We start from the raw sequence: 26,873 nt of genomic DNA, 5'->3' as shown, positions 1-26,873 counted from the left end.
CCGGTAATAGTGCCGCACTTCGAAACTAGAACCGTCAATAAATTTTGAGCTTGCGCCTCGTCACATTCCAAATTACTACTACTACCACGCTATATTGAATTGCAAACCTGTTCACACCGTTCACAACCTAAACAGTTTCCCTCTTAGGAGCGTATTAGTACTCGGTTATAAATACTACTATGCCAAGATGACTGCACATTCCTCCTCAACTCCTCATCCATAAAAACAAACAAGTCATTCAGCATCCTTCCCTTGCGTCTGCCATGGCCATCGTGAGTTCTAGGTCAAGAGATTGCCACCAGGGAGAGCCGAGCATGGAAGCGGAAGCACGAGAGATGTCCCGCCTTGTTGCAAAAGCAGCCGACATGTCCCGCCGCGCGGAAGTAGCAGCGTAGACGTACTGCCGTGCCGCCGAAGCAGCACGGAGGTCCCGCCGCACCATCGATGCAGCAGACTGGTCCGGCCGTGCCGCTAATGCGGCAGAGATCTCCCGCCACGCCGTGACGGCCTGGGAAAATGTCTCGCGGGCAGGCGACGACTCTTACAGGTGCATGCATGCGATCGTCCATAGCCAGATGGATTAGATCTCCGGCTGGGCGAGGTTGCACGACGACATGAAAGCCTTGTTTGAACAGGCTACCAGCATCAGCCGGCAACTAAGGGAGGGCAATGAGAGGCTCTGGGCCAAGCACGACCTGCTGAGGGTGAAGATCGTTCAAAGTGCAGACCAGCATGAGGAGACTAGTGCCTTGTTGAAGAGGACCGGCGTCATTATCAAGAAACTTATGGACGAGAATGACATGCTCCGCATCGAGCACCAAAGGCTGGTGGAGGTATCCGTGGATGCTCTCAAGCAGTGTCTTGAGGACACGAAAGAGCTCATCAACGCTCGCTGCGGAGACTAGTTCCCGCGGCCCGCAGCAACGCATCAAGAAAGTAGAGATCAGCGAACCAGATCCTTGTCTTCCTTCTTCTTTTGCACTTGTAAATTTTAGGCGTAGCCGCATGTGGCTTTTTTAATTATCTTCCTAATTATGTAAGACAATTATTACCCACCGTCGTCGTCCTTATATTCATCAGTCTTGCTATAAGTCACAGTAGATGCTATATAGGTCCGTCAGATCTTACATCAAGATCCGTGCTTTTAGATTTTCTTTTTTCTCTCTTAAATCTTAGTCGAGTGAGACATAGCCACGCCATTAAACAGAGGCTCGGGCGCCATTAATGGAGACCTTGGGAGAGAGGTGGACGGCAGATGGAGGTCAAAGGGCTCTCCTCCCGATAAGCACACGCAGTGGTCTGATCGGATGCCTCTCGTACTCAAATAGCTACCCTGCACGACGCCTCCTATCTAATAAAAAAGTGGAGGCGTGGCGGCACATAAATGGTAGTAAATAGAACGCCCACGGTTTCAATAATACTTGTGTTTCCGATTGTAATGTGACATCACTTGTTCTAAAATGGCTTGGTTGATTGTTAATGTATGCGCCTTTGCAAATCGGACTGCAAAATTACCACAGCATGTTGGTCCCATGTCATGGCACCAAGCTAAGTTTCATTGTTTTCATGCATGTTTTGGATTTACAGGAATTAAAAAACTAAGTTTCTCAATGTTTCCAGCCTAGCCACGACGCCCAGAATTTTGAATTTCATTCCCATTTCTTGCATGGAACCTAGAAATTTACCCGAGGACACACATGTGATTTTTCGACCAACTTTGGTCCACTGGAGCACGTGCTTGTATTTCAAATTTGAATTATGCACACAAAGGTGACACGTTCCCTCTCAGAACCACGAGCCTTCTTGAGAGAAGCTCCGGCTTGCAAGAAGCTTATACCAAAATTTGTTCCTATTCGGCCAATTTTCTTTACCACAACATGGTACTACCATGACATGACACCATGCCAAGTTTCATGATTTTAAAACCAAGTTTCTCAATTTTATTCCCATTTCTTGCGTGGGACCTAGAAATTCACCCGAGGACACATATGTGATTTTTCAACCAACTTTGGTGTACGGGAGCATGTGCTTGTAGTTCAATATTGAATTATGCAAATTAAATGACCAGAAACTCAATTAATGTATAAAAAAGGCCAAACGAACCCGGAATAATTCCAAAATTTAACAGGGCACTCATGTAGTTCTATGTTGGCTTTGTAAATAAACTCAAGGGGGACACTGTATATCATTTCACACTGAAAGGTGGCACGTTCGCTCTCAGAACCACGAGCTTTCTTGAGAGAAGCTTCGGTTTGCAAGAAGCTTATACCAAAATCTGTTCATATTCGGCCAATTTTTTTACCACAGCATGGTAGTACCATGACATGACACCATGCCATGTTTCATGATTTTCAGACGTGTTTTGGATTTACAATAATTTTAAAACCAAGTTTCTCAATGTTCTCGGCCGAGCCACGATGCCCAGATGCTTGAATTTTATTCTCATTTCTTGCATGGGACCTACAAATTCACCCAAGGACAATATGTGATTTTTCAACCAACTTTGGTGCACGAGAGCATGTGCTTGTAGTTCAAATTTGACTTATGCACATTAAATTACCAGAAAATCAATTAATGTATAAAAAATGACAAACGAACCTAGAATAATTCCAAAATTTAACAGGGCACTCATGTACTTCTATGTTGCCTTTGTAAAGAAACTCAAGGGGGGCAGCGTATATCATTTTGCACTCAAAGGTGGCACGTTCCATCTTAGAACCACGAGCTTTCTTGAGAGAAGCTTCGGTTTGCAAGAAGCATAGGGGGCTATTTGTATGGCAGCCCCAAGCTGCCCTTCCAAAATTTTGGTCGTTGACCACAGGTTGGGCCATTGTTTGGATCGCAGCCAAGTTTTTGGCTCACAACCAACTTTTTGGCCAGCCGTTGTGATTCCGCACTAGCGTGTGGGCGAGTTCCCGGCGGCTATTTCCTTCGCCAAAATTTTGGCATGCCGTCGTTTTGCTCGGGCTGATGTGGGCATAGTCCAAACGGCCCCTATACCAAAACTTGTTCCGAATCGGCCCATTATTTTACCACAACATCTTAGTGCCATGACATGACACCATGCCAAGTTTCATGATTCCCAGACGAGTTTTGGATTTACATGAATTTAAAATCCAAGTTTCTTGATGTACTCGACTGAGTCACGACGCCCAGATGTTTGAATTTCATTCTCATTTCTTCCATGGGACCTAGAAATTCAACCAAGGACACACATGTGATTTTTCAACCAACTTTGGTGCACCGAAGCATGTTCCTGCAGTTCAAATTTGGATTATGCACATTAAAAGTCGAGAAACTCGATTAATGTATAAAAAGGCCAAACGAACCCGAAATAATTCCAAAATTTAACAAGGCATTCATATAGTTCTATGTTGCCTCTGTAAAGAAAATCAGGGGGGAGGCAGCGTATATCATTTCGCACACAAAGGTGACACGTTCCCTCTCGGAACCACGAGGCTTGTTGAGAGAATCTCCGGTTTTGCAAGAAGCTTATACCAAAACTTGTCCCAATTCAGCCAAAAAATGTACATATGAAAACAGGGCTTCGATTATCCCGCACATCTCGATACCTAGACAAATGTACTATGATTTGAGTTCAACATAAAATGGATACAAATATTAGAATTGGAGATCGTATGGCACATGTAGTGCATAGTGAAATATGATTACTGCTATATGCATGTTTTTTGTTATCAAGATAATATTTAAATTATCGTTTAACTTGACAACAATTGTATTCAAATAAGGAAAATTGATTCAAATTCAGTCCATATGGTAGACGAAAATATAGATGTTCACATGGTGGTGTAAAATGTTCGTATATGATGGAAGATCAAAATGTACGACTACATCAATTATAAACTGCAAGGTCACCTATCGATTGTCACACCTTAGCGAGTTCATGCATTAGAGTGTTGAATCATGGTTATTTCATTCATCAGAAACTTGAAATGGGGAGGACAGAACCCCCAGCCCCCTATGAAACCAACTAGGGTTTACTAAAAATATTTTCAATGAACCTAAAATGCCCTTCTAAAATGTCCATCATTTTTGTCTTGGTTCAGAACCTCTGCCAAAAGTGGTTCACATTTTCTAGGACACCTAAGGTCACTGGATTAATTCTCTACCTATTTGCATTTGGGCATTTAAATGCTATAAAATAATTCAAATACCAAAATAATTCTGGATTTAAGTGAGGGCTGTTAGGAATAATCTCAACAGGGCCCACAATTATTTGCAGGATTTTTGGAAACGTTTTAGTATTTTTAATAAAGCCCAACACTTACAGAGAAATAGAAAACCAGAAATAAGAGAGAGAGAGAGAGGATCCTACCAGGCCTCACCTGGCAGCGCACTAGCAGGCCCACCTAGCCGGCCTAGCCCAGCAGCCGCTCCAGCGAGCTGCTTGACTCGGCCAGGCAGGCAGGCAGGTGCTCGACGGCGGCACCAGCGCGCGCCATGCAGCTGCCCGCCGCCCTGTTTCCTCCCCTCACCGCTTTGCTGGCCTGGGTCGATCACCCACTCCTCCCCCGACCCCCTGGAAACCTTACTCTCCCCCCGCCCTCTCCTTCGCTCTCTCCCGCCATGGCGGACGTAGCCGCCGCCGTCCCGCCGCCGTAACCATGCCCACCGTCGTCAACGCGCTTGCTCTGGCTCGTCTCCGACCTCGCCGTCTGCTCCGTCGCAACCACCGTGAGCTGGGCCACCTCCCTATCCTCTCCGCTCTCCTTCTCGTGCACTACAACGAGCACACCGAGTTCGTCCGCACGCGCCACTGCGGAGCTCATCGCCAATGAGGCTCCGGCCACTCAACGATCGCGCCACCCTGTCCACTAACCCTACCGCACCCCCAGGAGCAAACCCACCACTCCACGTGCCTCGCCGTGCCCCCTAGAGACGAGTCCGAGCTCACCCGAGCTCCGGCCGCCGCCAAACTCGTCGCCGGCGCCGTTTCCGGTGACCCCGAGCCCAACCACCTGCACCACCCGCCGCGGCTCACTCCCAGCTATCCATAGAGCCCAACGGCGCCCTGAAAGGTGCCCTGTAGGTTGAACCCGCACCTGCACCGCCGTGTTTGGCCTCGTCGGCGGCTAAACGCCGGCGAGTTGAGCCCGCTGACCCCGTTTGACCATGGGTGGGCCCAGTTTGACCCCCTGGGTCAATGACAGGTGGGCCCCAGCCTTGTTAATTAACTAGGATTAGTACTAATTGAATTTAGTTAAACTAATTGCACTGACACACGGGACCCACTATCAGGTTTGACCTTGACCGTCCTGTTGACCACTGACGTCACCCTGAGGCAATCCTGACGCAGTAATTTATTTACAGGAATTATTCTTACACAGGAAATTCCAAAAAATACCACAAACTTCAAAAAATCATAGAAATTAATCTGTAGCTCCCAATGCAAAGTGTTATATATGAAAAATGACCAGAAAAATCTAATCTATCCATCTGTACTTGTTTCATGCATGTTTAAGGAAGCTAACCTGCTGTTTAGTGCAGAACAAGTTAAAGCACTATTAAGGGCCACTTATGAGTTTGAAACTTGAATCTTTGGTTCAAAATGGTTCAAACCCATATGGTCTTAGTTGCATTAGCACAATACACTCATTTTGCCATGTCTCCTGCATGCATCATATTGTTGCATATTGTTTGGTGATGATTGTGTATTGGTTCTCTCTGCGGCAGGTTCTGCCCCCGAGGATTATCGCGAATACCCTAACGACGAGAAATACCAGTCCACGGACCAGCAAGGCAAGCAACCAACCATTTGATCATATCGATACAATCCCATGTTCTCGCTTCTGCTCTCTTTTACTGCAGTAAGACAACGTGATTCAAACTGCTATGTGCTATGATAGTTGAACCCATTTCCTCTGCATGACCTGTCATTGCCACATTAACTATATGAAACCCACTAGTCTAGGATTTGATTGAGCCATGTGTATGTGTTTTCCCTACCTTGCTATGCTTAGAGTTGTGTCAGATCTGGTTCATCTGGGTGATGGGCTAGAGTGAAATGATCATGCCGGTAATGAGAGTGATGTGTTGAACACGATTTGGTCAAGGTATTGATGAGAGGCCATGTAGGACTACATGGTGGGTTGTTTCATTGAAGCCGTCCTTAAGCACTGAGATCTGTATGTGTGATTTAAGAATCAGCTACTACCATGCATTGAGCCCGAAACCAATGGACCCTCTCGGCTTCTTATTCACCCTAGTCCTCTCTCCAGGAGTTGCAAGTAGTTTCTGGTGTTTGTAGCTTACTGGAGGCCGTGGATAGCGCTGACCCGCGGGGTGGGCTGTGATGCGGTAGGTACGTGGCCCGGTATACCGTGCACCCGTTAGGTTTCTCGGATCCCTGTACACATCGTTCGGGGCCGTATGTGGAAACCTCGGTCGGACTCCCTGCGGATGGATCCTGAATAGGCGATAAACCTGGACTAGAGACTTAGGTGTTTAGGTAGGTCATGGCCGACACCCACGTTGGGCTTCCGCTTGAAGGTTGCCGAGTACATGTCGTGTAAACGGCAGTAAGTGGTGAGAGCGTGTATGAAGGAGTACACCCCTGCAGGGTTAACATCATCTCGAATAGCCACGTCCGCGGTAAAGGACTACTTGGTTGCCTATACAGTTCATAGACAAGTAAATGGATACTACTAAAAGCCTCAAGATAAGCGTGAGTGCCGAGGATGGCTCTTCTGTAGGATGACAGAGGTGGATCCTCGGTAGTGCGCAAAACCATTTCAAGTTGCGTCTCGTAAGATAGCTTAGCCAAGAGTCAAAGCTGGCTTGCTGCAATAACCCCACCATCCCTTCTTGATAATGTGCATGTATGTAGGATCTGATGTAAGTCTTGCTGAGTACCTTTGTACTCAAGTTGCTTAATTTACGTTTTACCGAAGACCCTGCAACCCCTTCTGATGGGTTCTTCATAGACGTCGATGTCGACGAGTAGGCTGAAGCCCAGGTGGTGATCCCGAGCTCACGAAGGGCCATATAGTATAGTCAGGCTTTCCTAAGCCTCTTTTATTTCCTAGTTGTCTGTACTCAGACAAGTTACTTCCACTGTTGGCTTGTATGTTTGTATGACTTGAATGCTGGGTCGTGTGACCCGTACTTGTGTGTATGATATGTATGGATCTCTGAGCCTTTAAATAAAGTACTTGTGTTGTAGAGTCATGTTGTGATGCCTTGTTGTATTTGCACATATCGAGCATATTGTGTGTATGATTGAAATGCTTGGTATATGTGGGTTCTGACTATCTAGTTGTCTATCCTTAGTAGCCTCTCTTACCGGGAAATGTCTCCTAGTGCTTCCACTGAGCCATGGTAGCTTGCTACTGCTCCGGAACACTTAGGCTGGCCGACATGTGTCCTTCTTCGTTCCTGTGTCTGTCCCTACGGGGAAATGTCACGTGATGAATACTGGTGTCCTGTTAGCCTGCTACAGCCCGGTTTACCGAAGTCCTGCTAGCCCAGTGCTACAGCACGGATTGACTCGCTGATGACCGACATGTTCGATGCTGGGTCATGGATGCCTGTCCCTGTACGTTTGTGCCACTTTGGGTTTACGACTAGCCATGTCAGCCCGGGCTCCTTATCATATGGATGCTAGCGACACTATCATATACGTATGCCAAAAGGCGCAAATGGTCCCGGGAAAAGGTAAGGCGATACCCGTGGGGATACCGTGCATGAGGCCGCAAAGTGATATGAGGTGTTACATGCTAGATCGCTGTGGCATTGAGTCAGGGTCCTGACAGTGTTGGCATCAGAGCCGGACTGCCTGTAGGTTCTCCAAGCCAAACTGGTCGATGTTGAGTCTAGAAATGATTTAGTTATATGTAGGGGAATTGATGGTGGCATCGAATGTAAGGCTCTTTTTACTCCTTTATCTCATGGCATTCTGATCTAAGTCATTCTATCTTCCATCGGGGATTAAGGATTAGGATCTCTTCTCTCTATCAGGTTCACGTGTTACTAATCAGTAGTACCTTATAGGTTTGATGGATACAAGCCTAGTTCAGTTCTACTACCCCATTATGTTGCTAAGTTGGACCCAGAATCTTGATATGATGTTGTTGAGTGTCTATGCAATCCTTCACAAAATGTCTCAAAATCTTTTTTGAGCATTTACAACCGTTATGCTGTCCAATTTCTGCTAGAAATTCTAATGCCTTCGCATTATATCGTGTTTCACATGGCCTCCCGCACCCAGAATCAAGTTGTTCGTCTGACTCGATGCCTCGATGTACTTGGCCGTACTGCTATGTTGGTCCGCGTAATGACTGAGGATGGATACCGTTGGTATCTCGAGTACACCGTTGAGGAGCAATATAGAGACTTCAATCAAAGCCAATACCTCTAAACGTTCAGGATACTTCCTTACTATCCTGGATCCACTGAACCCCTCCATTGCTCATATGGAATTGGGGTTACCATCGAGATGTCTGTGCAAGACACTATTCAATGATGACTCTTATACGGGCCAGGACTTCCTTGCTTCGGAACACTGACTTCCGCTATATGCTGATGTCACTTCCTGGGGCAGAAGGCTACTTAACATCTATCTACGCCGACTCTACTCATGAGGATTAGCTGCTCCACACTACGGCACATATGCTTGAGGACAAGGACTGTGAAAATCGCGCTTTGTGATTGGAGCTTTTCAACTCCTGGTCTGATCACTGGGCCACCTTGACCCGGTTTGCACCTGCTGTGCAGGCAGGGTATATGGATATGCGGGATCTGTACCCCGTGCGGTCTACTCTGCCGGACCGTATGGATTAGCGTGATGTAGGGGGCATCACTCCTCCCCGTGGACCTCTTATGCCGCCATTTGATGGACCCAGGCCACATCCGAGTCCATATGGACCGCAGGCTCCACAGGATCGTCTGTTTCCAGATGATCATGTTCAGCTCCCAGGACATGAGGGTAACTTTTATGAGGATTACTACGGAAATGCCTGAGCTGGTAGTAGCACCACTGGTATTGTAATAGTTATATCGTCCACCGTCCTGCGTGACTCGTGGGATATGACTTAGTGTGTACCACTTTCCGGACGTGTAGAAAAATAATGTATAGGAGCTTGGGATGCCTCTGATGAGATGTAATCTTCCTTTCACCGTAGTAGTACTCCGTTTGGTCTTGTACTAAACCATGTATGGTGTGTATGATGATGGAATAAATGTAGCAGTTTTTGTATTTACCATGTCATACAGATGATCATCTTGCATTCCGAGTTGTTCCTTACATTCTACATTTCTAGGTCAGAATCGTATCATTCTGGACTAAATCATTGTCTTGTTTTCCTAGGATGGTCAACACGTGCAACAACCCTGCTCCTTCGGAGCAGGACGAAGGTAGTGAAGTCAGGGATGCAAACCTGTCTCACCCTCCTTCTCTAGCCGAGGTTATGCTGGAGGCTGAGAGATACAAGCGGAAGACCAACCGTTTATTGGAGCGCATCGAACAGAACACAACACAGCATTAGAGGAATAACTTGGTGTCGCTCAGCGACTTCATCAAGTTACATCCACCCACCTTTCATCACTCTGTCGAGCCCCTCGACGCCGATGACTGGCTTCGCAGTACTACTCACAAGCTACGTTCTGCACTCATAGCTGAGGCTGATAACGACACCTTTGTTGCCTATCATCTCGAAGGTCCCACCAGTCTATGGTGGGAGAGTTATGAAGCCATGCGCCTAGCTGGCCATGTCACTACTTGGGCAGAATTTAGTGAGGCTTTCCGCGAACATCACACTCTGGAGGGTCTTATTGACCGTAAACGTGAGGAGTTCTGCAGTTTCACCCAAGGTAGACTCTCTGTGGACGCATACAGCAGGGAGTTCAGTGACCTAGCACGCTATGCAACTGAGGAAGTTTCCACCGATGCCAAGAAGGCAAGGTTCCGCAAGGGACTTAGCCCTGAGCTTCACCGAGATCTCCGTCTGCACGAGTGCACCTCCTTCCAGAAGCTTGTGAACAAAGCCATCAGTGCTGAGACGGGTCAGACTGATTTCGAAGCAACATGCAAGCATGGCCGTGACACGGGTTCATCATCTGGTGCTGGTCCTCAGAAGCGCGGGTGTGGGTGCCTAACACTGCCCTACCACCCTGGTTCACACCGAGGCCATCCTATCAGGCGCCTCGTCCAGCTCAGCAGTATGCACCAGCTAAGCCGTATGGTGGGACAACCAACAATGCTCCTCCCCGCACCAGCTCCGTGACGTGCTTCAAGTGTGGGGAACCGGGCCACTACATGCGTGAGTGTCCCCAGACCAACCCTAACCAGTCTGGAAAGGCTGTTGGCCGTGGCAAGCCAGCAGGGAAGGTGTACTACGCCATGCCGGCCACCGCTGCACCTGGCCATGTGAATTGTGTCTCCGCTGAAGAGGCCCAAGAGGATCCTAACGTCTTTCTCGGTACGCTCCTTGTTAATTGCCACCTGAAATCTGTTCTTTTTGATACTGGAGCATCTCATTCATTTATATCCGAGAGCTATGCTCGTTTGCATAACACCGCATTCTGCGACATGCCTTCCACCATGGAAATCTCTACTCCTGGTTCTAGATCGCAAACCTCTAGAGTAAGCCATGGGAATGAAATCCAAGTTGACAGACTTGTTTTCCTTGCATCATCGATAGCTCTCAAATCTTCGGATATTAATATCATCTTGGGTATGGACTGGATGTCAGCCCATCATGCCAAGATTGATTACTTCTCTAGGACTGTTCAACTTACACATCCTTCGGGAAAGATAGTCAATGTCTTGACCTGAGTAGCTAAGCGATAGCTATATTCTCTTAATGCCAGTCCTTTGCCAGATCTCGAAGATGTTCCGGTAGTCCATGAATTTCCGGATGTCTTTCCAGAAGAATTGCCAGGTGTTCCACCTAACAGGGATGTCGAGTTCGTGATAGACCTCATCCCAGGAACTGTCCCAATTTCTAGAAGACCCTATAAGATGGCACCACTAGAACTAGCCGAGCTTAAGAAACAACTCGATGAGTCCTTGAAAAAGGGTTTCATCCGTCCTAGTTCGTCTCCATGGGCTTGTCCCGTCCTCTTCGTCAAGAAGAAGGATGGTACGGATCGGATGGTTGTAGATTATCGACCCATCAACTTGCTCGAAATAAAGAACAAGTATCCGCTTCCCAGAATCAACGACCCGTATGATCAGCTCGCTGGATCCTCAGTCTTCTCTAAGATGGATTTGAGGTTGGGCTACCATCAAATCAAAATCAAGAATGGGGACATTCCCAAAACAGCCTTTGTTACTCGTTACAGCCAATACGAGTACACCGTCATGTCCTTCGGTCTAACCAATGCCCTAGCAACCTTCTCTCGGTTAATGAACTCAATCTTCATGGAGTATTTGGATAAATTCGTTGTGGTTTACCTCGATGATATACTCATCTACTCCAACAACGAGGAAGAACATGTCGAGCATCTAAGGCTGGTGTTGATGAAACTTTGAGAGCATCGTCTATATGCCAAATTTTCTAAATGTGAATTTTAGTTGCCAGAAGTGACCTATCTAGGACATGTAATCTCTGGTAAGGGTATTGCTGTCAATCCCGAGCGAGTTCAAGTCGTTCTTAATTGGATTCCACCTGAATCGGTCAAGCAAGTTTGGAGTTTCCTTGGCTTAGCGAGCTATTGTCGCCACTTTGTCGAGAACTTCTCCAAAGTTGCTAAACTTCTAACTGAACTCCTTAAGAAAGATAAAAAGTTCGAGTGGACCCCACAATGCGAGCACAGTTTTCAGGAACTGAAAAGATGCCCGACTTCTGCTCCCATATTGGTACCACCAGACTTCTCCAAGGACTTTGTTATCTATTGTGACGCCTCGCAATAAGGACTAGGTTGCATTCTCATGCAAGATCGTCACGTAATTGCTTATGCTTCACGGCAATTGCACCCACATGAGGAAAACTATCCTACTCATGATCTAGAGCTTGCAGCTGTAGTCCATGCAGTCAAAACCTGGCGACATTACCTCCTCGGTAATCGTTGCGAAATCTTCACCGATCACCAAAATCTGAAGTATATATTCACCCAACCGGATTTGAATCTCAGGCAAAGATGTTGGGTCGAGTTGATCACAGATTTCGACTTAGGGATAACTTAAACCCCAGGAAAAGCCAATGTCATGGCTGATGCGCTAAGTTGTAAATCTTATTGCAACAATCTGATGTTGCAACAAAGTCAACCACTTCTCCATGAGGAATTTCATAAACTTAACCTTCACATCGTTCCTCAAGGATTCCTTTCCACCTTGGTGGCGAAACCTAACTTTACGGATCAGATCATCAAATCTCAGAAGGTAGATCCGGGTATTTCCCGTATCAAAAGAAACATCAAGAAAGGAGTTGCGGATTGTTTCTCCATTGATGATCAAGGAGTCATGTACTTTGGGAACCGTCTAGTGGTTCCCAAAGTGTGAAACCTGAGGCGATTAATCCTTAAGGAAGCTCATGAATCTCTTCTCACCATTCATCCCAGTAGCTCTAAAATGTATCAGGACCTACGCTAGAGGTTTTGGTGGACTAGGATGAAGAGAGAAATTGCTCAGTATATTGCTAACTGCGACGTCTGTCATCGTGTAAAAGCAGAGCATCAACGGCCTGCTGGCACCCTTCAACCCTTAGCTATTCCTGAATGGAAATGGGATAAAATTGGTATGGACTTCATCACCGGTTTTCCCAGAACCAAGAGAGGGAGTAATGCTATTTTCGTCATTATCGATCGTCTTTCCAAAGTGGCCCATTTCTTGCATGTTCGCGAGTGTATAACCGCTAGTCAGCTAGGGGACTTGTATATCTCCCGAATAGTGACCCTCCATGGTGTTCCACTGGAAATCAACTCAGATCAAGGAAGTCTCTTCACCTCTCGATTTTGGGAAAGTTTCCAAAATGCTATGGGAACACGTCTTTCGTTTAGCACCGCCTTTCACCCTCAATCAAGTGGTCAAGTAGAACGCGTTAACCAGATTCTAGAAGACATGCTTCGAGCTTCTGTTATCTCATTCGGAATGGATTGGGAGAAATGCCTTCCATTTGCCGAATTTGCTTATAACAAAAGCTATCAATCTAGCTTGGCTAAAGCCCCTTTTGAAGTTCTCTATGGACGAAGGTGTCGAACGCCTGTTAACTGGTCAGAAACCGGGGAAAGACAATTCTTTGGCCTGGATATGATCCAGGAAGCAGAAGAGCAGGTTCGCATCGTTTGTGAAAAGTTGAAAACAGCCCAATCTAGTCAAAAGAGTCAATATGACCGAAAACATAAGTCTATGACCTTTGAAGTTGACGAGAAGGCTTACCTTCGGGTTACTCCTCTGAAGGGAACCCATCATTTCGGTATCAAAGGCAAATTGGCTCCTCGCTACATTGGACCCTTTCGCATTCTCGCTAAACAAGGAGAAGTTGCCTACCAATTGGAACTACCTCCACATCTCTCCAGAGTCCACGATGTCTTCCACGTTTCTCAACTCAGGCGTTGCTTCTCGGATCCTATCCATGGAGTGGACAACAAAACGCTTGATCTTCAAGATAATCTCACGTATCAGGAGTACCCCATTCGTATCCTCGATCAAGCCGAGCGTACCACTCAACGTCATAACATCAAGTTTCTCAAGGTTCAATGGTCGCACCATGCTGAGAAAGAAGCAACCTGGGAGGATCATCTTCGACTCGAGTATCCCGCCTGCTTTCCAGAGGAACCTAAATCTCGGGATGATATTTTTCTGAGTGGGGGTGAGTTGTCACACCCTAGCTAGTTCATGCATTAGAGTGTTGCATCATGGTTATTTCATTCATCAGAAACTTGAAATGGGGATGACAGAACCCCCAGCCCCCTCTGAAACCAACTAGGGTTTACAAAAACTATTTTCAATGAACCTAAAATGCCCTTATAAAATGTCCATCATTTTTGTCTTGGTTCAAAACCTCTACCAAAAGTGGTTCACATTTTTCTAGGACACCTAAGGTCACTTGATTAATTCTCTACCTATTTGGATTTGGGCATTTAAATGCTACAAAATAATTCAAATGCCCAAATAATTCTGGATTTAAGTGAGGGCTGTTAGGAATAATCCCAACGGGGCCCGCAATTATTTGCAGCATTTTTGGAAACGTTTTAGTATTTTTTAAAAAGACCAACACTTATAGAGAAACAGAAAACCAGAAATAAAAGAGAGAGAGAGGATCTTACCTGGCCTCACCTGGCAGCCCACTAGCAGGCCCACCTAGCCGGCCCAGCCCAGCAGCCACTCCAGCGAGCTGCTTGACTCGGCCAGGCAGGCAGGCAGGTGCTCGACTGTAACACCCCAAAAATTTAACCATGATTTGATTATTAAAATTTTGCGAGGAGATTAAATTTTTTACTTTCTGGATTTCCTTTTGATTTCAGAACCTCTCTTTTCTTTAATAATGTGAACTTCTTACCTCAGTTGAAAACTTAGCAAAAATATTATTGGACTTGTATACTCTCTCAATAAAACAATTCTTTTATCAGTGGATTTATTTGCATAAGTATTTTTCTCTAAGCTATATTTCTCTTGAAAATGACTTTTCATAAGTTTTAGGGCTTCTTTTGCACTGCAACCATTTGGTAAATGCATTTAAAATTTTCACCAAAATTTGGGGATGACATATGATGTCCCTAAATCACTTTTATGCAAAAATAACTTTTATTCATTGGAGATTTTAAGCTCTACCCCTAGTTTTAAAAACTGGTCCAGTTGGTAAAACTGCACTACAACCTATTTAATTATTTCCTTTATGCAAAAATTAGGGGATGTTAGTAGGAGTATATTATTCAACTTTATGCAAAAACCCACTGGTGTTCTTTGGAAAATTTGAGCAAAATATCCTCTTTTGCTCTCTGGTCCAGTTTGGCACTTTCTACTGCAACCCCATTTTATTTTACTCTGTTGCCAATGATTCTTTTTTCTACTTATAGTCCTCCCTACCAAACCCTTAAGTCCAGGAGAGTGGACCCATTGGAATATTTTTAGTCCATGAAATAATATCCTTTAGTTTCTGCCCAAAATTGGTTTTCTCAAATATTTGCACTATCAAGTTTCTGGTTTTGCCCAACTAACCTTGCCACCCTCTTTATCATCTAAAGAGACTAGGATCTGCAGATTTTGGCCACCCCAAGAACTGCCTAGATGCCTCTAGCATTCGGTCGAACACTTTGTGTGCATAGCCAGATTTGGCATGATTTTTACATGGCATTGTGAGCTTGATCCTCTGACCTAACTAACTTGTCCACTAAGCTCCTAGATAACCCTAACCAAGGCCTGTTAACTACCAGCATCATCCGAGCTCTCTAACACGTGCTAGCATTTTGTCGAGCACCTGGCGTGCATGCGCTGGGCGCGCCCAGAGCACGCGTTTTGCACGTGCGTGCGCACGTGTCGCCGCGTCTGGCCCCTGGCCTTTGCTTACATGTAGAGCCACGCCCGTCCTCATCCACTCACCAGGACCCTCCAGGCCGCCCCTGGAGCCCCACATCGCCGCCGTCAGGTCAGCCACGGCGGCTAGCGGCCGGCCACAGTGGGTTCCTGCCATGGACGACGCTGCCCAAGCCATACGCGTGCGCCAGCTGCCCTCTGGAGCAGCCCGAGCTTATCCTATAACGCGTCTTCTAGCGCCCATCGCCGCCACGCACCCCCTACTGCAACAGAATGACGGTTCACCGGCGTTCTTACCCACGGCCGCGGAACCGACGTAGTGGCGCTATAAATGGAGACCCCCGAACCCGTCCAGACCCTCAGGCGACCCCAAGTCATTTCTCTGAAGCCCCCACGGCCAGCAATCGACGGCGGGAAGCTTTCTTCCCCATCTCTGGCCAGTTCGGCCGTCGCCGCCCTCCGGTCCAGTTCGTCGCAAGCGAGGCCTCCCCATCCCATCCAGAGCCACCGTCCTCTTCCCCTCAATCTTGCAGAGCCGCCCAAACCCTCAGCTTCGACTGGGAGCCACCGTAGCCCAGACCCCCAAAACCTCCCGAGGCCACCTCCGCCGCGGAGCTCGCCGCCGGCGACTCCCTCCACCCCCGCCAACCTAGCAACCACCGGGAGGGCTGCCCTGGAGTGGCGGATCCATCCCCGCCCTCAGAACCCCGCGGGGAACCGCCGTTCGTCAACGGCGATCGCAGGAGTCCCGCCTCCGCTCGGGCAAAGGAGAAAGGATGGAGGGGCGACTGGTCAAACCTGACCAGTGGGCCCCATGGACCCACTGTCAGTGACCACGAACCGGTACACGCTGGATTAAGTGAAGGCGTAAACCCAGAGTACGTCTTCGACATGTTTTTATTTCGAAACATTTTCCTTTTTCTGTTTAAAAAAACAGAAATTTGACAAAACTTTGACTGGCTATAACTTTGTAAATATAGATCCAAATGAGTTGATTCTTTTTCCTACCTCTCTCAAATTTCACCTAGTTTATTTTAAGGTTTATTTCAAAAATAATTAGGAAAGATTTTTGTACTGTTTTTAAAGTTTTTGTTGATTTGAATATTTTTCAAAATAGCATTATTAGAGACAGAAGAAAACATTCAAAAGTTTCGGAATGCACCCTGCCTCTCCACAACTTGAAGGAAACATTCTGAACCCTCGCATAATATTGTCGTGTGTTATTTGATACGGTTACGACACCCCTTGTCTCAGAGTTTTCGTTATTTTATGTGATGATATGAACATACTAATAAGTGCATATTGATGATTCCGTGCTATTGGAACTTGATACGTTGTGATAGCAATCACCCTCGTATGCCTTTCGTGCCTATCGGAAGAAATCCGAGAAAGCCTCTGTCTTGGGTAGACACGAGCTTGTCTCCGGTCTTCGTCGAGACGGTTGTGTCCGGTATGGCATAGTAAGGTATGATGAGTGGTGATTCTGTCTATTGGTTGAAATATATTTGTTATGCTAATCATGCAGGGAATACTTGAACCCTCCTGAGTCGACCGTAGATCGAGTCTTGTTCCAGTAACCCCCATACTTGTTTCGTACTACCACTTGTCCCTGCCATCGGTAGGGTATGGTTCAGTAAGTTCTCAACCCCTTTCTAGCACACACCGTACAGAGAGGCCATGGTGGAAGATACCGGCTGCATCCGGTAGGCATGCCACCTGGTCCGGGGGCATGGGTGTTTCCGGTTGTAGCCGAGGGGATAGCTCCCCTAGTTTGCACGCATTATAAATTTTGTGATCGCACGCTACTCGAGGTTGTAGCCTTCCCACTTAGAGTTTTGCTTAACGAGTGTCGTGGGTGATTCCAGACACCGATAAGTCAGGCTGGTGTGTGCTGTTAGGTGTGTTTTCAATTAAAAGACCGTAGGCGGAATTAGTCCCGATGGACTAAAGGAATCCGTTACTCGTGGGTAAAGAGTACACCCTCTGCAGAGATTATATCTATTTGAATAGCCGTGTCCATGGTTAAGGACTACAGTCTGGGTTGGGTCAAGTGTCGGTCTTAGTGTCGGTCTTCGGAGGAAAAACTGCTAAAAACAGAACATGCATCATGGCTTGTGACTCATGATGATTATGATTATTATTATTGTGGACTAACCCTTTATATTATTTGAATCATTGAGTATCGCTGGGACGGTTCTATCTCCTGGATATTCACTGTGATTATTTTATAAGCCCTTTATGTGGTGTCGCTCACACGCCCGACTGTGGCCTGCTTGTCATTTAAAATTACTTATAAGCCCTTTATGTGGTGTCGCACAGACGCCCTACTATGGAATGTTTGTTATTTATTTACTTTATAAGCCCTTTATGTGGTGTCGCTTAGATGCCCGACCGAGGCATGCTTTATATCATTATCCTTTCGAGGCATCGCTTCAGACACCCGATCGGTGCATTTTATTTCCACTTCATTATTGCATATTCATGTTGTATATAAATATCTTGCGTGCATGCATCAAGGATTTTATTTTGTGACTGACGTTGTGATCATAGAATATTTTAGAGCATGATTATCATTTGTATATTATACTTGTGTTCATAATGTTTGCAAGTACATTCAAAAGTACTCACTGGCTTGTCCCTGGCTATTGTCTTGGCTAGTTTTCTTGCATGGAGAGGAGCGTTACGCTGAGAGCCCCGGAACCCACGCAGTGGTGATAGCAGCCTCGCGAAGATAGGAGTTATCCAGGTCAGCAATTCCAGTTGGAAATGGAGTCCCATGGCCACAGATAAACCTCAAACCGCGTCCGCCATGAATCACTAGAAAACCAATTGTTGTACTCATAGGCCAGAATGGTCTTGTACTACATATTTTGTATTTTGCTTGGAATTTTTGTATCAAGTTGGTGCCTCATCAGCTAACAGTAATCCTGGGGCTGGTGAGCACAAGGACAATTTTGGGAAATTGATACCCCGAAAATCCGGTCCTGACAAACTTGGTATCAGAGCCAGGCTAACCATTGGCTAATCCTATCTTAGCCAGATCAATAAACCTAGGTTAACCAACCCACAAGACATTAACCTAACCCCAGCCAAGCTTCTCGTGTAAGATAGCCACAAAGTGACCCCGACACCTTTTTGGCAGTCGGTGCCCAACCTATCACCCTAGCCTGTCGATCACACGCTAGTGACTGATACCTAAATTGTCTCATCCGGAAGCATGCGAAGGAAGACTCCGTCCCCTTTTTCAATAAAAAGGGCATGCTAGCTTGAACACCGCACATCACAGCCTCTTCCCCAAACCAAGCTAAAATGCCTGGCCCTATTATGCACAATGAGACCACCGCAATCAACCTTGGAGGTTTTGTGACCGTGCTAGCAAACCTCACTCGCCGTGCCTTCGCATTAGAAGAACCCCCAGAATATGTGGTGTACCAAGGACCCATGAGCGGTGAGAGCCGTCAATTCTGGGCCACTGTGCACATCTATGGTAGGGGTCTATCGCCAGAACGCCTCTACAGGTTCACTATAAGGACAACTTCCTTTGAGCCACAAGCCATCCAACTAGCTGCTCGTGAGGCTATAGTTCAACTCCGGCACTTGTCGCCCAGAGTTAACTGTCGCTCGTTCCACTACTACCCCAGCTGTGACGGGTATGGTAGGCCACCCCAGGTTGCCAACGGAGATCACGAGACGGATCCTGCATTGTTGCATCTAGTGCGCTATGTAAGTGCACTAGAGGAACTGTTCGATCAAATCACCCTTGATCTGATCACAGCTCATGGAGAACTGGTTCGCCGAGCCCCGGCGAGAGGAGAAGATGAGCCCGACACCGACAACCCAGTCATGCTGTTCGGACAACCGATCGAGTCCTTGAGGAGTGCCCCAGCCATCGACAAAAATCCGTTGGTGTCCCCAGAAGTGCTTCATCGCCTTTTTGGAACACGCTCCAACGGGATTGTGGCCAACAATCCCTGGGATGGTCATTATCGCTACCCCGACCCTGCAGCCCCTCAACCCCCTCCAGCTAATCCCGACGGTGAAACCCGTGGAGAAGCCTCGACGTCCACAAGGCACGCCCTCTTAGATATAAATGAGGTAGACTAAGTCACTCGAGTAGTACCGAGTCTCAGTATGTCCACGCCTTACAATCATGTGACCTTGTAAATAAACGCATCCTGCTTGTGTGACTCTGTTTTAAATAGTAGCCTTTCATAAATATGTTAGCGTGCGGTTGCATTTTTATTATTGTTCCGGGAGAGACACATTCATCGACTCGTCAATCTGCTTCCCCCGATAGAAGAAGAGTGTGCCCCAATCCTAGAGATGTTTTCTCAGGACCCTGTCCATTTACTTTTGTCATTGTAGACATCACTACTATGTTTATTGTCCCAGCATTTATTTATGTGTTGCAACTTATGCGTGGTATGCTAAATTTGTGCGATGTATTAAGTAATTTTTATTGCAATTAATGTGAGTTGTTTTTACTGCGGTAAAATTTTATTAACTATTTTCACTCTCGGTAAATCCTGAAGTGAGATTTCTCCCTGAGTTGTTGCAGCATATATTTCTTAGCGACATAGATTTTTTTATTCACGCAGCACCATAACAGCAGACTCATGACCCCAACCACTCGACCAAGTGCAGATCCACGTGCACATTTTTTTGCACCAAACTAATCACCTCCCTAACACCCCACAGTCTCAGAGGGAGAGATTTGTGAGTAATTACTCAGGTACAAGTTACCTCCGACACCCTGACAGCAGTTAGCACCTGACACTGCACCTAATCCTCGTGATCACCGCCACCGCGGATAGCTAACACTCGAGCGGCAGCATCATGACGATCATCGAGGATCATCACGCACAGGAGCATGGAGAACCCCAGCAATGCCGCCAACCCTCGGCACATCAAGACCACGTACCAGTCCGGCATCACCTCCGCCATTAGAGCCTCGTCTCGAGCTCCTGCAAACACAAATGGAGGAGAAGGGGGGAGGAGGAGAAGCGAGGTTAGGTGTGAGGAAGAAGAAGGAGCACCTCGGTCGTTTTATAGCTCGAGATCGGTGTACGGTGGGCGAAGTCCACTAGCGCCGCTCATCGCTCGATCGCCGGTGTTCGGTGGCGAATCCGCGAGCAGTGTCGACAGCGCACTGGCCCGCGAGGTGAGTGCAAGCTGCGCTGGCAGCTAGCACGCCGCGCACTACCGTAGTACGGCCTAGATGCCCAACGCGCTAGACATCGCCGGTGGAGGAAGCGCGGGAAAGCACGCGAGAGAGAGGAAGAAGAGAGAGCCAGAGGTAGAGGAAGGGACCAACAGTGGACCCCGGGTCCACCTGTCAGCCACAGAGGGCACTGTGCTCTCGGGTACAACCAGCGTATTTTTAGTAATTTAGAAGTTTATTCTAAATTTACTGTAACCAATAGTAGAAATTTACCATACATTTTTCCATGCAACGCCAGCATGCCACACTGTAGTTTTGCACCACTTATTGCCCACTCACTGTAGCTACGTTTTAATTACCTGAATAGGATGGTTATTTTTGTGATGGTAGGAGTAAGATTTTTTTTCAAAACAACCTTAGCAAATCTCGAGGACGAGATTTTTCTTAAGGGGGTTAGTGTTGTAACACCCCAAAAATTTAACCATGATTTGATTATGAAAATTTTGCCAGGAGATTAAAAATTTTACTTTCTGGATTTCCTTTTCATTTCAGAACCCCTCTTTTCTTTAATAATGTGAAGTTTTTACCTCAAGTGAAAACTTTCCAAAAATATTATTGGACTTGTATACTCTCTCAATAAAACAATTCTTTTATCAATGGATTTATTTGGATAAGTATTTTTCCCTGAGCTATATTTCTCTTGAAAATGATTTTTCATAAGTTTTAGGGCCTCTTATGCACTGCAACCATTTGGTAAATGCATTTAAAATTTTCACCAAAATTTGGGGATGACATATGATGTCCCTAAATCACTTTTATGCAAAAATTTATTTTATTCATTGGAGATTTTAAGATCTACCCCTAGTTTTCAAAACTGGTCCAGTTGGTAAAATTGCACTACAACCTATTTAAATATTTCCTTAAAACTTCCACCAAAATTAGGGGATGTTAGTAGGAGTATATTATTCAACATTATGCAAAAACCCACTGGTGTTCTTTGGAAATTTTGAGCCAAACATCCTCTTTTGCTCTCTGGTCTAGTTTGGCACTTTCTACTTCAACCCCATTTTATTTTACTCTGTTGGCCATGATTCTTTTTTCTACTTATTGTCCTCCTACCAAACCCTTAAGTCTAGGAGGGTGGACCCATTGGAATATTTATAGTCCATGAAATAATAGCCTTTAGTTTCTGCCCAAAATTGGTTTTCTCAAATATTTGCACTATCAAGTTTCTGGTTTTGGCCAACTAACCTTCCCACCCTCCTTATCATCTAAAGAGACTAGTATCTGGACATTTTGGCCACCCCAAGAACTGCCTAGATGCCTCTAGCATTCCGTCGAACACTTTGTGTGCATAGCCAGATTTGGCATGATTTTTAGTTGGCATTGTGAGCTTGATCCTCTGACCTAACTAACTTGTCCACTAAGTTCCTAGCTAACCCTAACCCAGGCCTGTTAACTACCAGCATCATCCGAGCTCTCTAACACGCGCTGGCATTTCGTAGAGCACCTGGCGTGCGTGCGCTGGGCGCGCCCAGGGCGCGCATTTTGCACGTGCGTGTGCACGGGTCGCCGTGTCTGGCCCCTGGCCTTTGCTCACTTGCAGAGCCACGCCCGTCCTCATCCACTCACCAGCACCCTCCAGGCCGCCCCTGGAGCCCCACAGCGCTGCCGTCAGGTCGGCCACGGCGCCTAGCGACCGGCAACAGTGGGTTCCTGCCATGGACGGCGCCGCCCAAGCCATACGCGTGCGCCAGATGCCGTCTGCAGCAGCCCGAGCTTATCCTAGAATGCGTCCGCTAGCGCCCTTCACTGCCACGCACCCCCTGCTGCAACAGAACGACCGTTCACCGGCGTTCTTATCCACGGCTGCAGAACCGACGTAGTTGCGCTATAAATGGAGACCCCCGAACCCGTCCAGACCCTCAAGTGACCCCAAGTCGTTCCTCTAAAGCTCCCACGACCAGCAATCGACGACGGGAAGCTTTCTTCCCCGTCTCCAGCCAGTTCGGCCGCCGACGCACTCTAGTCCAGTTCGTCGCAAGCGAGGCCTCCCCAGTCCATCCATATCCACCGTCCTCATCCACTCGATCTTGCAGAGCCGCCCAAACCCTCAGCTTCGACGGGGAGCCACCGTAGCCCAGACCGCCAAAACCTCCCGAGGCCACCTCCGCCGCGGAGCTCGCCATCGGCGACTTCCTCCACCCCCGCCAACCTAGCAACCACCGGGAGGACCACCCTGGACTGGCGGATCCATCCCCGACCTCAGAACCCCGCGGAGAACCGTCGTTCATCGACGGCGATCGCCGGAGTCCCGCCTCCGCTCGGGTAGAGGAGAAACGAGGGAGGGGCGACTGGTCAAACCTGACCAGTGGGCCCCATGGATCCACTATAAGTGACCACGAACCGGTCCACGCTGGATTAAGTGAAGGCGTAAACCCAGAGTACGTCTTCGACGTGTTTTTATTTCGACATGTTTTCCTTTTTCTGTTTTTTTAGAAACAGAAATTTGTCGTGTGTTGTTTGATACGGTTACGACACTCCTTGTCTTAGAGTTTTCGTTATTTTATGTGATGATATGAACATACTCATAAGTGCATATTGATGATTCCGTGCTATTGGAATTTGATACGTTGTGATAGCAATCACCCTCGTATGCCTTTCATGCATATAGGAAGATATCCGGGAAAGCCTCTGTCTTGGGTAGACACAAGCTTGTCTCCGGTCTTCGTCGAGACGGTTGTGTCCAGTATGGCATAGTAAGGTATGATGAGTGGTGATTCTGTCTGTTGGTTGAAATATATTTGTTATGCTAATCATGCAGGGAATACTTGAACCCTCCTGAGTCGACCGTAGATCGAGTCTTGTTCCAGTAACCCCCATACTTGTTTCGTACTTCCACTTGTCCCTGCCATCGGTAGGGTACGGTTCAGTAAGTTGTCAACCCCTTTCCAGCACACACCGTACAGAGAGGCCATGGTTGAAGATACCGGCTGCATCCGGTATGCATGCCACCTAGTTTGTAGCCGAGGCCGTAGCTCCCCTAGTTTGCACGCGTTACAAATTTTGTGATCCCATGCTACTCGAGGTTGTAGCCTCCCCACTTAGAGTTTTGCTTAACGAGTGTCGTGGGTGATTCCAGACACCGATAAGTCAGGCTGGTGTGTGCGGTTAGGTGTGTTTTCAATAAAAAGACCGTAGACGGAATTAGTCCCCATGGACTAAAGGAATCCGTTACCCGTGGGTAAAGAGTACACCCTCTGCAGAGATTATATCTATTCGAATAGCCGTGTCCATGGTTAAGGACTACAGTCTGGGTTGGGTCAAGTGTCGGTCTTAGTGTCGGTCTTCGGAGGAAAAACTGCTAAAAATAGAACATGGATCATGGCTTGTGACTCATGATGATTATGGTTATTATTATTGTGGAGTAACCCTTTATATTATTTGAATTATTGAGTATCCCTGGGATGGTTCTACCTCCTGGATATTCATTGTGATTATTCTCTTATAAGCCCTTTATGTGGTGTCGCTCAGACGCCCGACTGTAGCCTGCTTGTCATTTAAAATTACTTATAAGCCCTTTATGTGGTGTCGCATAGACGCCCGACCGTGGCATGTTTGTTATTTATTTACTTCATAAGCCATTTATGTGGTGTCTCTTAGACGCCCGACTGAGGCATGCTTTATATCATTATCCTTTTGAGGCGTCGCTTCAGACACCCGATCGATGCATTTCATTTCCACTCCATTATTGCATATTCATGTTGTATATAAATAACCTCTGTCCATGCATCAAGGATTTTATTTTGTGACTGATGTTGTGATCATAGAATATTTTAGAGCATGATTATCATTTGTATATTATACATGTGTTCATAATGTTTGCGAGTACATTCAAAAGTACTCACTGGCTTGTCCCTGCCTATTGTCTTGGCCAGATTTCTTGCATTGAGTGGAGCGTTGCACTGACAGTCCCGGAACCTACGCAGTGGTGATAGCAGCCTCGCGAAGATAGGAGTTATCCTGGTCAACTATTCCTGTGGGAAATGGAATCCCATGGCCACAGATGAACCTCAAACCGCTTCCGCCATCATCGACTAGAAAACCAGTTGTTGTACTGATAGGCTAGAATGGTCTTGTACTACATATTTTGTATTTTGCTTGGATTTTCTGTATCACGTTGGTGCCTCATCAGCTAACAGTAATCCTGGGACTGGTAAGCACAAGGACCATTTTTGGAAATTGATACCCCGAAAATCCGGTCCTGACATCAACGCCGGCACTAGCGCGCGCCACGCAGCTGCCCGCCGCCCTGTTTCCTCTCCTCGCCGCTTTGCTGGCCTGGGTCGATCACCCACTCCTCCCCCGACCCCCTAGACACCTCACTCTCCTCCCTGCCCTCTCCTTCGCTCTCTTCCGCCATGGCCGACGCAGCCGCCGCCGTCCCGCCGCCGTAACCGTGCCCACCATCGTCAACACGCCGCTCCATCGTGTCCAGAAGCTTCACCACTCCCTCCTCGGCTGTCTCGCCGAGCCACACCCCACCGGAGGCCCCCGAGCGTCTCCACCGAGCTCGTCTTCAACCTCCTACTGGCTAGATCGCCTCTGCCGCCCCGCTTGCTCCGGCTCCTCTCCGACCTCGTGTCTGCTCTGTCGCAACCACCGTGAGCTGGGACACCTCCCTATCCTCTCTGCTCTCCTTCTCGTGCACTACAGCGAGCACACCGAGTTCTTCTGCATGCGCTGCCGCAGAGCTCGTCACCGACGAGGCTCCGACCACTCAACGACCGCGTCACCCTGTCCACTAACCCTACCGCACCCCCAGGAGCACAACGCACCACTCCATGTGCCTCGCCGTGCCCCCTAGCGACGAGTCTTAGCTCACCCAAGCTCCGGTTGCCGCCAAACTCATCGTCGGCACCGTTTCCGGCGACCCCGAGCCCAACCACCTGCACCACCCGCCGCGGCTCACTCCCAGCTATCCATAGAGCCCAACGGCGCCCCGAACGGTGCCTTGTAGGTGAATCCCGCACCTGCACCGCCGCGTTTGGCCTCGCCGGTGGCTAAACGCCGGTGAGTTCACCCCGCTGACCCCGTTTGACCATGGATGGGCCCAGTTTCACCCCCCTGGGTCAATGACAGGTGGGCCCCAGCCCTGTTAATTAACTAGGATTAGTACTAACTGAATTTAGTTAAACTAATTACACTGACACGCGGGACCCACTGTCAGGTTTGACCTGGACCGTCCTGTTGACCACTGACGTCACCCTGACGCAATGCTGACGCAGTAATTTATTTACTGGAATTATTCTTACACAGGAAATTCCAGAAAATACCACAAACTTCAAAAAATGATAGAAATTAATCTGTAGCTCCAAATGCAAACTATTATATATGAAAAATGAATAGAAAAATATAATCTATCCATCTGTACTAGTTTCATGCATGTTTAAGCAAGCTAACCTACTGTTTAGTGCAGAACAAGTTAAAGAACTATTAAGGGCCATTTATGAGTTTGAAACTTGAATCTTTGGTTGAAAATGGTTCAAACCCATCTCCTCTTAGTTGCATTAGCCCAATACACTCATTTTGCCATGTGTCATGCATGCATCGTATTGTTGCATATTGTTTGGTGACGATTGTGTATCGGTGCTCTCTGCGGTAGGTTCTGCCCTCGAGGATTATCTCGAATACCCAAACGAAGAGCAATTCCAGTCAACGGACTAGCAAGGCAAGCAACCAACCATTTGATCATATCGATACAATCCCATCACTACAAAAAAAAGACACATCCGTGACATTTTGGGCCGAACGAATTTTTTTTCTGTCATACATATGACACTTCTATGATGATAATTGTGAAAAAACCTGGTATCATCATAGATGTCGTGGGATCCTACTTCTATGAGAAAAAATGATGAAAGAAAATGGGCTTTTCGTACTGGGCGGGTTGGAGACGTAGCTGCATGACATTCTTTGGGCCGTCAATGACGGAAAAAACCATGGTAGAAGCGAGGGGGAGGAAAATATCGGGGAGTTGCCGGTTACGGTGGAAGGTCGGGGGCGGAGCGATGCACGGTTATCTCGTACGTACGCGCTTGTGTGCGAGGCGTTGGCTCTAACTTAAGCCGAGCGAGGTGTTGGTCTCTAACTTAACCCGAGCGATTGGAATGCAGGCTACGCGTTACTGAACCCGAGCGATCGATCGATGGCTGTTAACTAAACCCGATGGAGCGATTCCTTCGCTACTGCTGCTAACTGAAGCCGATCAATTGGATG

The sequence above is a fragment of the Triticum aestivum genome, chromosome 3B (assembly GCF_018294505.1).
Source record: "Triticum aestivum cultivar Chinese Spring chromosome 3B, IWGSC CS RefSeq v2.1, whole genome shotgun sequence".
Lineage (NCBI taxonomy): Eukaryota > Viridiplantae > Streptophyta > Magnoliopsida > Poales > Poaceae > Triticum > Triticum aestivum.
Note: the sequence above shows the minus strand (reverse complement) of the source record.